The sequence below is a fragment of the Dermacentor andersoni genome, chromosome 10 (assembly GCF_023375885.2).
Source record: "Dermacentor andersoni chromosome 10, qqDerAnde1_hic_scaffold, whole genome shotgun sequence".
Lineage (NCBI taxonomy): Eukaryota > Metazoa > Arthropoda > Arachnida > Ixodida > Ixodidae > Dermacentor > Dermacentor andersoni.
The window spans coordinates 13,259,431-13,274,430 of NC_092823.1; the positions used below are offsets into that span (position 1 = coordinate 13,259,431).

Below are 15,000 nucleotides of genomic sequence, written 5' to 3' on the forward strand. Positions count from 1 at the left end.
ACGAGCAGTTGCGTGGTGAGCGACCGTGTCTGAAAGCCCAAACACCACCGAGGCAAAGATCGCCTTAGCCGCGCGCCGCTTCAGCGGGCACCGCAGGGGCGACTAAAACCTGGCGGGAGGCATCGTCTCGTGTAGCGTCGCCCCTGCCCCAACTGGAGTGGCCCAGTCTTTAGGGGACAGAGACTGCGAAGCACTTGGACCGACGGCGGACTACGACGGAACGCTTCAGCTCCGCCAACGGGGCACCCACGCTCTCGAAGGAGACATTTTCCGTTTCGCCGCAATTCTCCGCCGTGCCGTGACTCTTCTCGCTCGCAGACGGCGCTGTCGCGTCGAACCGCTTTCGGGGGCCACCCTTCTCCTCCCCGCTCCTCGCAAGAATCTGCCGATTCCCATTCCTGCGACGAAGCCCGGAAGGGCGCCCACACAGCTGCGGTGACGTGAACGAGCGACCAGCTCTGGAGCTCGACGTACTTCGAAGGCAAACAGCGCAAATTGCGATCGCGCTGGCTTTGCGCACGGCGCGGGAATCGGCCGGCGTTTCATTCCCACGTTTTCCGTGCACGCAAGCGTGCGCTTCCGACTCTCTCGCAAACGTGCGCGCTACATGGCAACAGACGTTCGCGCCTCGTGCTTGGACCGCTCTTTCCCTGCAGGTATCCGACTCCATCCTGCGGCGGTCTTGCTAGAGGCGCGCACTCGTCACGCTGCAGTAGTATTGCCTCGTTTCCGTCTTTTCGAAGAATTGGCACAACGGTTTGCCACCGTCTCCCTCTCGTGAGGCCGCTGGCGCGTGGCTTTAGCGCTCAACGTACTGTCCATGATGCCGACGCGGTCAAAACGAGTCGACGGACGCACGTTCCCTGTGCGCCGAAGTCTCTCTTGATATGTGATCCGACCCTCAGACAGACGAAGCCAAGGGAAGACCCAAGGCCGCAATGTGCGTTCAAAGAATCAGTGCTCAGTGTGTCCTGCAATTCACACCAAGTCTCGCAGCTGGCTGCGTTCTTCATCGACCCGAGAACCGAGTGATCCACCGCTTAGAGTCGTGAAAAATAGTTTGTTCAATTCAGTACAGTACAACCAGGGTTTTAGGCACGTGGCGTCTCCCTGTGTGTGGTTTCGAAGAGCGCCTTTCGGCGTGCGCTCCTCCAGTCTCGCTCTTTCGGCGGCCGCGTCTCAGCAGCTGAAAGCCTAATGGCACTCCACTCCTGCTACTCGCGCGTGTGTTTTGCGCCCACGCCTTCCTCGCTTGCCCTCGAGGTACCTTATGCCGTTTGCGCGCACTCGAAGCCGGTTTTGCCTGCCAACCAACCACCGGACCCGTGTGTCTCGTGTGCACGTTCACATCGCTCCACTAAAAATTGCAAAGAGCGACAGAGCCATGATTAGGGCTAAGCCGCTGTGGAGTCTTTAACGGCTACACGGCCACGGGCAGGGCTTCACCCCCATCGACGTGCTTCGCTTCAGTCAGCAGTAGGTTCATAGAAGGGCCTCAAACACACACACACTTTCGCATCGGCAGATCGCCGCAGCATAACCGCTGTTGATCCAACAGCCTACTTGAAACGAAAGACAAGAGCCCGGCGCGCGTACTCGCGCAGCTCTCCAAAACCACTCGGCCAGTGCCAGGGACGGCTCCCTGCGCCGGCGCCACAACAAGTCTACTTGAGGCGGAAGACGAAGCCAGCAAGGGCCTGGCCGCAAGTGCGTTCGAATCCGGGACTACAGTCCCTCGTCTGTCCGTACTTCCTCTTTCGACGTGCGGCGCCTTCCCAAAGCGCACAAGTCCGCCTAACCGCAGAACGCTTCCGACGTAGCAAAGCCGCGTTTCCTTCGGTACTTCGCAGCAACGCCGCCTTTCCCTCGGCGGCGGGCGAATAGCCTGCAGACGTCGTCGCATTAAACCGCGATCTCGACACCTCGCGCGTCACGAGCAGGAGCCGACCGGCAGCCTCCGGCCCTTTCGGACTCGGTGGCATTTGCCGCGGAGGACGGGAGAGCACTTTAGGCCACGGTTCCTTCCGTACTTGGCAGCCGCACCCTCATACCGACAGTTCCATGACCGACCGAGCGCCACACCGTTCCTTTAGTACTTGGGCGGCAACAAAGTCGGGTCGTTACTCCATACTCGCCGCAGGAAGCGACCGGCAGCCGCCAGCCTTTTCAGACTCGGCAGCGTTTGCCGCGGAGGACGGGAGAGCGCTCGCACCACGGTTCCGTGTGTACTAAGCGGCAGCGGCATTAGCTCTCGACCGTCAGTTCCTTGACCGACCGCACGCTTCGCCGTTCCCCTCGTACTGGGCAAAGCAGCAGGTCGGGTCGTCTTACTCCCATTCCGCGCAAGAGCGCCAAAGCGGACAGAAAGCCCACCCAGTGTGCGTTACGCCGTTTCTACCCGCGGGCGCGGCCAAGCCAACCGTCCAAGGTTGCAGCCGGCGTCCACTGGGCGCAACAAATTTGGCACGGGGCGCCCCTCAAAATTCAGGCAGTCCCCGGCATGTTCGGGTATAGCCGTCCCCGCGTCCAAGCGGGGCCAGCGGCGGAAAGCGTCGGGCGCAGCGAGCTGCTTCACCCACACGGGGTAGAAACAATGGCGCTCGCCACCCTTCACAATCCGGTAATGATCCTTCCGCAGGTTCACCTACGGAAACCTTGTTACGACTTTTACTTCCTCTAAATGATCAAGTTTGGTCATCTTTCCAACAGACCGGCGCAACCGAAAGGCCGCGCCGGACATCGGTCCGAAGACCTCACTAAATCATTCAATCGGTAGTAGCGACGGGCGGTGTGTACAAAGGGCAGGGACGTAATCAACGCGAGCTTATGACTCGCGCTTACTGGGAATTCCTCGTTCAAGGGGAACAATTGCAAGCCCCTATCCCAATCACGAAAGAAGTTCCACGGGTTACCCAGTCTTTTCAGACAGGGATAAAGACACGCTGCTTCCTTCAGTGTAGCGCGCGTGCGGCCCCGGACATCTAAGGGCATCACAGACCTGTTATTGCTCTGTTTCGTGCGGCTAGGAGCCGCTTGTCCCTCTAAGAAGGTTGTAAGGTGCTGGGAACCCCGCACCTATTTAATAGGCTAGAGTCTCGTTCGTTATCGGAATTAACCAGACAAATCGCTCCACCAACTAAGAACGGCCATGCACCACCATCCACCGAATCAAGAAAGAGCTCTCAATCTGTCAATCCTCCCAGTGTCCGGGCCGGGTAAGTTTTCCCGTGTTGAGTCAAATTAAGCCGCAGGCTCCACTCCTGGTGGTGCCCTTCCGTCAATTCCTTTAAGTTTCAGCTTTGCAACCATACTTCCCCCGGAACCCAAACACTTTGGTTTCCCGGAAGCTGCCCGCCGAGTCATTTGAGTAACTCAGGCGGATCGCTGGTTGGCATCGTTTATGGTCAGAACTAGGGCGGTATCTGATCGCCTTCGAACCTCTGACTTTCGTTCTTGATCAAAGAAAACATTCTTGGCAAATGCTTTCGCAGTAGTTCGTCTTGCGACGGTCCAAGAATTTCACCTCTAGCGCCGCAATACGAATGCCCCCGTCTGTCCCTCTTAATCATTACCTCGTATTCCAAAAACCAACAGAACAGAAACGAGGTCTTGTTCTATTATTCCATGCAAGTTTATTCAGGCGACTCGCCTGCGTTGAGCACTCTAATTTTTTCAAAGTAAAAGCACCGGCCTTCTCGAGGCACACAATGAAGTGCACCAAGAAAGGACCGGCATGATGTTCAGTCCGAGCCGTCGCATCGGGTAGATGCACTACTCGTCTGGAACTGAGATCCAACTACGAGCTTTTTAACCGCAGCAGCTTTAGTATACGCTATTGGAGCTGGAATTACCGCGGCTGCTGGCACCAGACTTGCCCTCCAATTGATCCTCGTTAAAGGATTTAGAGTGTACTCATTTCAATTACGGGGCCTCAAAAGAGTCCCGTATTGTTATTTTTCGTCACTACCTCCCCGTGCCGGGAGTGGGTAATTTGCGCGCCTGCTGCCTTCCTTGGATGTGGTAGCCGTTTCTCAGGCTCCCTCTCCGGAATCGAACCCTGATTCTCCGTTACCCGTAACAACCATGGTAAGCAAGTAACCTACCATCGAAAGTTGATAAGGCAGACACTTGAAAGAAACGTCGCCGGCTCGTGGCCATGCGATCAGCACAAAGTTATCCAGAGTCACCACACAATACGGGCCGAAACCCGATCGATCTTGGTCTAATAAAAGCACCCGTCGCCCAAAGGGCTTCAGGCTCACTGCATGTATTAGCTCTAGAATTGCCACAGTTATCCAAGTAGGAAGAAACGATCTAAGGAACCATAACTGATTTAATGAGCCATTCGCGGTTTCGCCTTATTTCGGCATGTACTTAGACATGCATGGCTTAATCTTTGAGACAAGCATATGATTACTGGCAGGATCAACCAGGTAATCGTTCAACTGCGCGTCCAGCCTTTCAAGCAGGCCGGACGCCGTTTTTGCGATGCCGAGGCCACCTTCAGGCGCCCCAACACGCTTCGTTCTCGCAAAGGGTAGCACTTTGCACAGTCCGAGACGACGGCGTTCGAGCTCGCTACGGCGCCCTCCCCGCAGGGCCGGGTATCGCCACGCGGCAAGAAGCACGCAACATTCTCGATAGACCGGTTGTGTCGACTCGATCGCGGCTTGCGGTTTCTCTCGAGCCCGCAGCACTGGTGGACCGACCGACACTTGCAACGTAGCCGAGACGGCAAAGCCGCTAGGCGACGGGTCACGCCCGCGCCTTCGGCGCTTTCGTATTTGATTCGTCCGAGGACGATGCGGAACACACTTCGATATCGTGGAAAAAGCGTCGTCCGACAACCAGCCCCTAACGCATCAAGCGGATGAGGCTGCAGACGTCAGCTGTGGGATCCACGGGAGCGATACCGGGGACACGCTTGACGGGCACGAAGCCCGCCGCATATCAAACACCCAGGTCGCTTTGGGGGCGACTGCTCTCTGGGACCCCCATATAATAGCAGCGATAAGTACCCAGACCTCCATGGGGCCGTACTCGTGCCACTTTCGACGAGCGTTTGGCGAAAATCGTGCCGCCTCGTAACGCCGCGAGCAAGATTGAAAGCTTACGTCGGCAGCACAATGCCGAAGTCGTGAAAGCGCAGCGCGTCCACCGAATGCGCGAACGGCAATTTCTCGCCAATGGCCAGTACGGTTTCCTGCACAATTGCCTTTCTGTCGCCCTACGGGGCCCCCGGCCGATCGATTCGAGGCACGCTAGCGCGGCCCCTTCGCCATTTCCGAGCACGAGTGCGAACAGTGCGGGCGGCGTGCTCGACGCCCCGGCTGACGTCGTTTCGGACTTTGTCTCTTCGCGTGCTCGCGGCAACGCCGCGGCCAACGACGACGTCTGCGCGGTTCTTTGCCGGTTCCCGGCGTGCTATAGTGCAGCCCTCTGCAGGGTGACACCGGCTCCGTCGTGGCCGTGCGGCGGCTTGTACGCAAAAGTTGCGTCAAAGGCGTCGCGCTCGCGCCGCCCCGGCACACGCGGTTTCGGACTTTGTCTCTTCCAGCGCTCGCGTAGTCGTGGGCACGATTGTCGGCTTCGGAACGGTGCGCGGACACCGCCACGAGCACGCGCAAGACGAAAATCGCACTACGGTACAATGTCGGCCGGGGCCGTACGGCCCCTTACAGTAGCAGCGATAAGTGCCCAGACCTCCATGGGGCCGTACTCGTGCGACGCGGCGGCGTACTGTGCCGAGCCGAGCGCCAATATTTGGCTTTTGCATGGCGGATTCGAGCTCTGGCGATCGCCGCGGTACCGCCGCTCACCGATTCAAGGCACGCTAGCGCGGCCCCTTCGCCATTTCCGAGCACGCGTGCGAACAGTGCGGGCGGCGTGCTCGACGCCCCGGCTGACGTCGTTTCGGACTTTGTCTCTTCGCGTGCTCGCGGCAACGCCGCGGCCAACGACGACGTCTGCGCGGTTCTTTGCCGGTTCCCGGCGTGCTATAGTGCAGCCCTCTGCAGCGCGACACCGGCTCCGTCGTGTCCGTGCGGCGGCTTGTACGCAAAAGTTGCGTCAAAGGCGTCGCGCTCGCGCCGCCCCGGCACACGCGGTTTCGGAATTTGTCTCTTCCAGCGCTCGCAACCATGTCGGGGCGGACGCCGACGACTGCGTGGTGTTTCAACGATTGCCGGCGTGACACAATGCAGCTGCGTGCGGGATGCCAGCGATTCCGTCGTGTCCGTGCGGCGGCTTGTACGCAAAAGTTGCGTCGAAGGCGTCGCGCTCGCGCCGCCCCGGCACACGCGGTTTCGGACTTTGTCTCTTCCAGCGCTCGCGTAGTCGTGGGCACGATTGTCGACGTCGGAACGGTGCGCGGACTACGCCACGAGCACGCGCAAGCCGAAAATCGCACTACGGTACAATGTCGGCCGGGGCCGTACGGCCCCTTACAGTAGCAGCGATAAGTGCCCAGACCTCCATGGGGCCGTACTCGTGCGACGCGGCGGCGTACTGCGCCGAGCCGAGCGCCAATATTTGGCTTTTGCAGGGCGGATTCGAGCTCTGGCGATCGCCGCGGTACCGCCGCTCACCGATTCAAGGCACGCTAGCGCGGCCCCTTCGCCATTTCCGAGCACGCGTGCGAACAGTGCGGGCGGCGTGCTCGACGCCCCGGCTGACGTCCTTTCGGACTTTGTCTCTTCGCCTGCTCGCGGCAACGCCGCGGCCAACGACGACGTCTGCGCGGTTCATTGCCGGTTCCCGGCGTGCTATAGTGCAGCCCTCTGCAGGGTGACACCGGCTCCGTCGTGTCCGTGCGGCGGCTTGTACGCAAAAGTTGCGTGAAAGGCGTCGCGCTCGCGCCGCCCCGGCACACGCGGTTTCGGACTTTGTCTCTTCCGGCGCTCGCAACCATGTCGGGGCCGACGCCGACGACTGCGTGGTGTTTCAACGATTGCCGGCGTGACACAATGCAGCTGCGTGCGGGATGCCAGCGATTCCGTCGTGGCGGTGCGGCGGCTTGTACGCAAAAGTTGCGTCAAAGGCGTCGCGCTCGCACCGCCCCGGCACACGTGGTTTCGGACTTTGTCTCTTCGAGCGCTCGCAGCGATGTCGAGGCGATCGCTTACGTCTGCACGGTTTGCGGTGTGCTACAATGCAGCAGTCTGCCGCACTACACCTCTTGGTTGCCGAGGCCAGCACGGCAATTTACTGAAGCGAGCGCATTGCGCCCAGGCGGCAGCGGACTTTGTGCTTTCGGGAGTGCTCTTGCTGTAAAATTTGAACGGCTGCAGCTGCGCGAAGCAAGTGTACCTATTTTCACTCTCTCTCTGTCTGCCTTTGAGGCGACTGTAATTTCACTTTAAACGCAACTGGAGGCGGGAGCAACCTGATGAGAGTAGGTGGACTTCGGTACATGTTGTAATTTAGAAATTGCTTTCAAGCTTTGAGGACATACACCTTCGCGCCATCTGCGTTCCCCGTCTCTTTGGCACTTTATAGTATGTGCTGCATGCTCTGCATTCCAAAGAAACACGCCTGTGTCTCTCCCTCTCTCTCACGTTCTTCTTTTTGTAGCTGCTGTTGTAGAAGATGCTATGCTTTTTAATCGCTCTAACATAGAGTGCTTGCACAAGCCAACAACTTTTGCGTGTTTTTTTTTTTCTCTTCCCAAGACGTTTCTGCCATTATTCACTAACTCTCGTTCTTAGTATGCAATGGAGCGTTAGCTCGCGCCATCTACCTTTCTTTCTGTATTGCAAAGTCCGCAGGTTTTCCTAGTTCCGTACACAGATGGCGCCAATGCGTTTTGGCGCCAGGTTCGAACGACCTCGCTGTACTCGTGTTTCCCATTTGAATGTTTCAAAGGGGTTTGCGACAGGGGGTGGTTCTTGTGCAAGGCTGAGCTTTCCAGCTGCGTTTAAGCTATGCTAGCATGTGTGCGTATATATATATATATATATATATATATATATATATATATATATATATATATACACAAACACACACACACACACACACACATGCATATATACATACACACACACGGTAATGGTAAAGATGATGAGGTAGCACTTTTTTTTTTTTTTTTTTACAATGCCTGTGTTTCAGATGGCGATCTTTCTCCCCTCTATGTTTCCGGTTGGAAGGAGTGTGCAGCGTTTTCTATATTTATTTTGTCATTCACTTCTATGTTGCTCGTCTTCGTACATGGGGCATGCTACCTAATTCTACCGGTCGATTCGACACGTTGCGATCCGTCCCGGCCTGTGCCGTATCAAAATTTTCAGTGGGCCTTGCGGTAAATAAAAAGAAATGAAGGAAATGCGCGTAGTATATTACAATTGCACACGGGCTTGAAACGAAGCCCTCAAGGAAGGTCACCTTGAGCGGTCGCATTCAGACGGAAGTAAGCATTCCCCTGGCGCGTTTTTTTTCCGCTCGCCTGTTCCGTTTTCTACGAGGTCGCATTGGTTGGTTTCGCGTTACAAGCAAGCTTGCACTCGGGTCTCGTTTCTACGCGACAGCGTTTCGTTAACAGCGAAAGACTGAGGCGTTGCGAGTTCATCCGTGAGATAGGGAGCGTTGAGTCTGTACACAGGCTGAATTTTATAATATTGCCCACGCTGTTGCTGAGGTTACCCATGTCGGCAGGGCGCCCACAAGGCAGTAGTACAATGAAGTGAAGTGAAGGACATCGCTTCTCGGCCTTTTGGCTAAGATCAAAGTGTAGTGCATGCAGCTGGCTTGCCCGGCCTTCACTACACTTATCTTCGTAGAGGCGCCCGGTTACCTGCCCGGTTATAGCAGTGTCTTTCCCCTATCCCAGCGCTCTCTTTCTAGGCCCTCGGCTCCCTGCTGCACTGCCTCCAGGACAGACCACGTGCTGCTACCTGGTGGCCCCTGGACGACCCACACCGGCCCGCTTCCTGGTCCTGCCACTGCCTGGCGCTGCCTGCTGCCTCCCGGAGACTCCTGCCCTGCTCGGCCTGACCACTGCTTGGAATCCGGTGCTGCCTGCCTGCGGGGTGCCTGTTGGTCCTGCTGCCTCGACTGGTGCTGTGCTGGGGCACGACCGGCTGGCCCCTGCCCTCGCCATCGTCTGTCATGGGCCTGGCCCTGTCGCTGCCTTTCCTGGTGGCCCCCTAGCCTCCGGACCTGGCCTCCTCTAAGGAGAGCCGCCGGGTCCGGAGGGTAAGCCCATCGAATGGATCCTGGGGGCCACGGCCGCAGGGCCCATGACAACAGCGAGGACGATGGCGACCCCAACACCCCTGGGCAGGAACGCCAGCCGACCCGTGAGGATGGCACCCTCACGGTGTTCTTCCCCGTGCCCCACACGGTCCGATGCTGCGAGGAGGGCTGCCGAGCCGCTTACGCCGCGGCCAAGTGGACGGCGCGGCGGCAGTCCCTCCAGCGGCACCTCGAGATCGAGCACGGTACCAGAATCCGGCGCACCGTCAACGTGTGCAGCATCTGCGGCGAGACACTGGGGCAAAGACCAGCCTCCCACGCCTGCCTGGCTGCAACCAACTCGACCGCCCCCCCTGTTGCCCTGCCACATCAATGTGGCAGTTGCTCAATGTCCTTCCCCACAAGGAGGGGCTTGAGCAACCATGAACAGTGGCACAGGAGGGAGGCGGCTCTAGCAGCCAGGCGTGATCTCGCCGCGGGTGCTGCCTCTGGTGCGTCGGAGCAGGACGACGACAGCACCCCCTCAACAGAGCAGGACAGCACCGAGGGTCCCGCTGAGGACCCTCCCGAAACTCCAGCAGTGGCCATCGAGCAGGCCGCCGACCAGGAGCCGTCTCCCGTGGCGCCTCCGGGAACACCTGGACAAAGCAGCGATGGCGAGATGGCCGAGGTACCCTCGCAGCGGACGCCAACACAATCAGGGCGGGCCGCGACCTCGGCCACTCCTTCTCCAACACCATCGCTGCTGTCCAACCGAGGCAGCCCGGGAGCACCAGCCTCCGAGGCTCACGAGCCGGCGGCCATGCAGGAGCTCTCCCCAGGCAGGGCAGAGGTGCAGGACCATGACGGAAGCACCCAGGTCTTCGGGACCCAGGACGAACATGCTGGTACCACACGGCCAGAGGGCAGTGCATGGACCTTAGCGGACGAAACGGCAGAGCTGCGGGCATTGAGCCGGTTGCCTGAGTCTGCTGGGGAGTGGGCACGGTTTGAAAACATCCTCGACCGTGCCATTGCAGCCGCAACAAAACACCTGCGGCTGCCAGTCGGGGACTCGCGCCAATCACGGAGGCGCGAGGTGAACCCCGACAACCCCCAGCAGATCCAAACACTGTACAGAAGGAACCGGCGCCGGGCAGTGCGGCTTATCACTGAAGGCCCGTCGCAGCTCTGTCCGATTGACCCCCATGCACTGCAAGACCACTACTCGAACCTCTGGTCACCAACAACCGTGGATACCAGCATCCTGCGGTCAAGGCTTCCGGCCACCGAAGAACTGGACTTGTGCCCCTTTTCACCGGAAGAAGTCGCAGCCAAGCTCCGTAAATGCGAGAGTACAGCTCCAGGGGAGGACCGCCTCACGTACCACCACTGGAGGCAGGTGGACCCTGAGGGCAGGTTCCTGGCGGCGGTATACAACGTATGCCTCCAATACCGCCGCACGCCCCTGAGCTGGAAGTCGACGAGGACAATCCTGATACACAAGAAGGGCGACCGCGAGGACCCCACAAACTGGCGACCCATTGCCCTTGGTCGCACGATCGCCAAACTGTATGCCGGGTGTCTCACCACCCGGCTGCAGAGGTGGTTGGGCGACCATGCGGTACTGTCCAGGTGTCAGAAGGGCTTCCTGCCGCACGATGGAGTGTTTGAACACAACTTCGTGCTGCAGGGACGCCTAGACGATGCCAGGACAGGAGGTGGGGAGCTGTGCGTGGGGTTCCTCGATTTTGCCAACGCCTTCGGCTCGGTCGCCCATCAGGCCCTCGTTGACGCTGTCCGCGGCGCCGGCGCGGGGGAGGCCTTCGCTACCATCGTAGAGGACCTCTACCGCGCCAACACCACCTGCGTCGTGGCAGCAGCTGGCATTACGGAGCCAATCACCATCGGAGCTGGGCTGAGACAGGGCTGTCCTCTGAGCGGCCTGCTTTTCAACCTGGTGGTGGACCCGGTCATCCGTGCAGTACAGGGAGGCGATAGGCAGCACAACATCCTTGCCTACGCCGATGATCTGACGCTGCTGGCCGCGGATCCCACCACCCTGCAGAGCCGCTTGGACCGTGTGACAGCCCTGTCGGCCCGGCTTGGGCTGCGACTGAACGCCGCCAAGTGCCGGTCTCTACACCTGTCTGGTCGCCACCCCGTGGGTACACGGCCCACCTCTTTCACCGTGGGTGGCGACCCGATTCCGGCGCTTGGCGACTTCGAGGGGCACAAGTTCCTGGGCCGTCCAGTGGGGTTCAGGGTGCTACCGGACGAGACGACGGTCGACGAGGCCATCCACCTGGGCAGAAAGCTGCTCTCCTCCATGCTCGCCCCATGGCAAAGGCTGGATGCAATCAAAACCTTTTTGTATCCGGCCCTGAACTTTGCCATGCGGGTGGGCCTTGCCAGCAAAGGAGAGTGGCAACGCCTCGACGAGGAGCTCCGCCCGCTCATCAAGAAGACCCTGTACGTGCCAGCCAGAGCTTCCAATGAATACTTGTACGGAAGCTCTCAGGCTGGCAGTGCAGGGATCCCACTTGCGGCGGAGCTCAGCGACATCTGCCGGGTGGATGGAGCCTTCAAACTCCTGACGTCGACCGACGTGGAGGTCCGGGAGCGTGCGGCAGGGGAGCTAGAGGGCGTCGTGTCAAGGCGGCTGAGACGACCCGCGAACACCGAGGACATGGAGGCCTACCTCTCAGGCGAGACGGAGGGCGACTTCCGACAAACGTCCACACAGGTACAGTCTGTGTGGACGGAGGCCCGGAAAGCCTCCCGTCGCCTCTCCATCGCCTGGGAGCTCTTGGAGCATGGGGCCCGCATCAACTGCGGAGAGGCCTCCGTGTCAGCAAGGAACCGCCACAAGCTGATCAAGACCATCCGGGCGCTTCTCTCCACCGAAAGGGACAGAGCTCTGCATGACAAGCCAAACCAAGGCAAGGCGATGGTGTGTGTGGCGGCCGACACGGCAAATTCACACTTCATGAGGTCCGGCCGCTACACCCGCTTCATCGACTGGCGCTTCGTGCATCGAGCCCGACTGAATCTCCTTCCCCTCAATGCCACAAGACTCTGGGCACCCGCAGCCGACAAAAGATGCAGGCGCTGCGGGTACGGGGAGGAGACACTGCCGCATGTACTCTGCCATTGCATGCGGCAGAGTCGGGCCATGACGGAGCGTCACAACACCATCGTCGCCAGAATAAAAAAGGCTGCCTTGGGGAGGTTTACTGTCATAGCAGAGAACCAGGTCGTGGGCACTACATCCCTCAAGCCCGACCTGGTACTGGCCCGTGGAGAGGAGGCACTGATCCTGGACGTCTGCTGCCCTTTCGAGAACAGGCTGCAGGCGTTCCAGGACGCCCGGAAGGCTAAGGAGGAGAAGTACGCCCCTGTACAGCGTCATCTCCTCCGGCGGTTCCAGCGCGTGACGGTGGACGCGGTGGTCGTCGGCTGCCTTGGCACCTGGGATCAGGGGAATGATCGTGTGATGCGCAGGCTGTGCAGTAGGCAATACCTACGCACACTAAAACGCCTGTGCATCAGCGACACGATTAGCGCCTCTACGAAGATTTTTAAAGCCCATGTAGGCACGTCTTAATGATCTTTTATGTTTTAGAGAAGCGTTTTGCCATGTATTTTACACCTTTACAGTTTTAGCCTTTTATCACTAACACCACTAACTAGTTTTTTTTTAGTCATTTGTTTGCGTTTTTAGAATATACACCTTTTATCCGTTTTTTCCTTGGTTTTGTAACATATTTTTGATGTATTTGTAACTAGCATAAATAAAAAACTCTGTTCTTATCAGCTTAATATCTGATACGGGTTCTATATGGACCCACGATATTAAACCTATTTTTGGAAGTTGGCGGAGTGCTTGAAGCCTGCTTCACCTCCGCCGCAGGTCGGCCCGGTATTGCACTACCTCCGGGATCGTTCCCGCTCACTTAGGTGAGACTTCATTCAATCAAAATGAAGAGCACAAGCTCAACGCGAGCACTGACTTGACACGCACCATTCCTATACTACACGCAACGATGCCGGTTCGCGGACCACGAGAGTAATTAAACTGCCACTCCATCTGTGTGTAGCGTCGCACTTGTTGCGTCGCAAATGGGACAGTCGCTCCAGCAAATTTCTAGTTATGGGCTTCGAGAAAAATTAATGAAAGCAAAAGAAAGAACCAGAATTCCTATTTGTCCGATGTCTCTGAATGATTGTCTCCTGTAAAGAGCCACTTGGGGGGATGGGGGGTAGGATTAGCCGTGGGGTTCGCAATCAATATGAATCCCACTCAAAGCCAACACTGGATTTTGGAGTTCACTATCGCTTGGATCCGTAAACCACCGCGCCCACGCAAGCTCGCCCTGCCGCCGAAATCCGCTGCCCAAGTGGAAGAAAGATTCCCTATGAAAGAAAAATAGAGTGCCCGATTTCTGGCAACTACTGTGCAGCCTTTGTGTACACATTTTCGCAGCAGTGGGACCGAGCGCCTCGAAAACAAACTTGTCGTATGCCCGAATGTGGCGAAATATATTCAAGGGTTAAAAGGTGCCTCATCTTTCTAACCTGTATGTTACGAAGACCTGTTGCTACCTTTTCATCATGAACATCATCATCATCATCATCCTGGCTACGCCCACTGCAGGGCAAAGGCATCTCCCATGATCCTCCAAGTACCCCGGTCAGGTGCCGATTGTCGCCATGTAGTCCCTAATCTAATCTGCCCTCCTAACTTTCTGCCACCCACTGCTACGCTTCCCTCCTCTTGGAATTCAGTCTGTAACCCTTAATGGCCACCGGTTATCTTCCCCCCAGATTGCATGCCCTGCGCATGCCCATTTGTTTTTCCTGGTTTAAACTTTGGTGTCATTAACGAGCGTTTGTCCTCGCACACCCCAATCTGCTCTATTCCGATCCCCCCGTGACGCCACACCCATCATCCTTCTTTCCAGAGCCCGTTGCGTCGCCCTCAGTTACCCTTCGGTAATCCTCAAAGCTTTTTGTTGGGGCACTCGTGGCATCTTTCTCGTTTAATGAAGTCAAATTTTTTTCAGTTTTGGGGGAAAACTCAATGAGCTAGGCGCGATTGTGTCCCTGGCGCCGCTCTCAACAAGATGGCGGCGCCCATGCTTTTTGCCTGCAGGTTCGGCCCTACGCAGAACACGCCTGCCGGGCAGTGTAGCCACGTTGAAGGGGCAAAGCGTAGTGCAGTGAAGCGCTTGCTCGGGCGAAAAACGCAAATATGAGCCAAACAGGAATTTCAATTATTGGAAATTCCAGTTCAGTTTGCGCATTGCGTTCGCCTAAGGTAAAGAACACAAATGCGAGTGCCACAGCAGTCAAGTCAAAGCTTAGGATTGCGTACCATTTTTTTTTTTATCTTTTCGTGCCTTTTACTCCTGGCCTGCGTGGCCCTAGCGCGCATGCACACGAAAGTAATGAAATGGTGAAAACACGAAATAATGCGGTGCGGCTGTATCATATCTATTTTGTGCGCTTTGTTCTTTGTGGACTACAGCGGTGTGCGTCATGAGAAAGTTTCGGTGCCCTTCTTGGGTGACCAGTGAAGCTATATTTAAAACCACATTGATTTGTACGGTTATTGCTACAAACTGCGTGTGGGTGTTTTTCTTTTTCGCTGCCAACGATGGGTTATCGCAACCGCGATCGGTTCTGCTGCTACGCTAGACGCGTGCTTGCCAACGGTTGGCTCTATACGCGACCCGCGACGCGTGGTCGGCACATTCAAGCAGTCAATTGCAAACCGTTCCAAGAAAAAGGATGTACTCCACTTGCCACCTAGTTCGACGATTGTACTTT

The 15,000-nt window shown here is 57.5% G+C and overlaps 3 non-coding genes across 3 annotated transcripts; 1 reads left to right on the forward strand and 2 right to left on the reverse strand.

Annotated features, from left to right (window-relative positions):
• Window positions 1-895: 895 nt before the first annotated feature.
• LOC126519348 (5.8S ribosomal RNA) lies at window positions 896-1,048 on the reverse strand. Its single transcript, XR_007596566.1, has one exon. It is a non-coding gene; the product is annotated as a 5.8S ribosomal RNA (ribosomal RNA).
• A 1,573-nt stretch (window positions 1,049-2,621) lies between these two features.
• LOC126519343 (small subunit ribosomal RNA) lies at window positions 2,622-4,436 on the reverse strand. Its single transcript, XR_007596562.1, has one exon. It is a non-coding gene; the product is annotated as a small subunit ribosomal RNA (ribosomal RNA).
• An 8,496-nt stretch (window positions 4,437-12,932) lies between these two features.
• On the forward strand, window positions 12,933-13,124 carry LOC126521259 (U2 spliceosomal RNA). Its single transcript, XR_007597210.2, has one exon. It is a non-coding gene; the product is annotated as a U2 spliceosomal RNA (small nuclear RNA).
• Window positions 13,125-15,000: the final 1,876 nt, after the last annotated feature.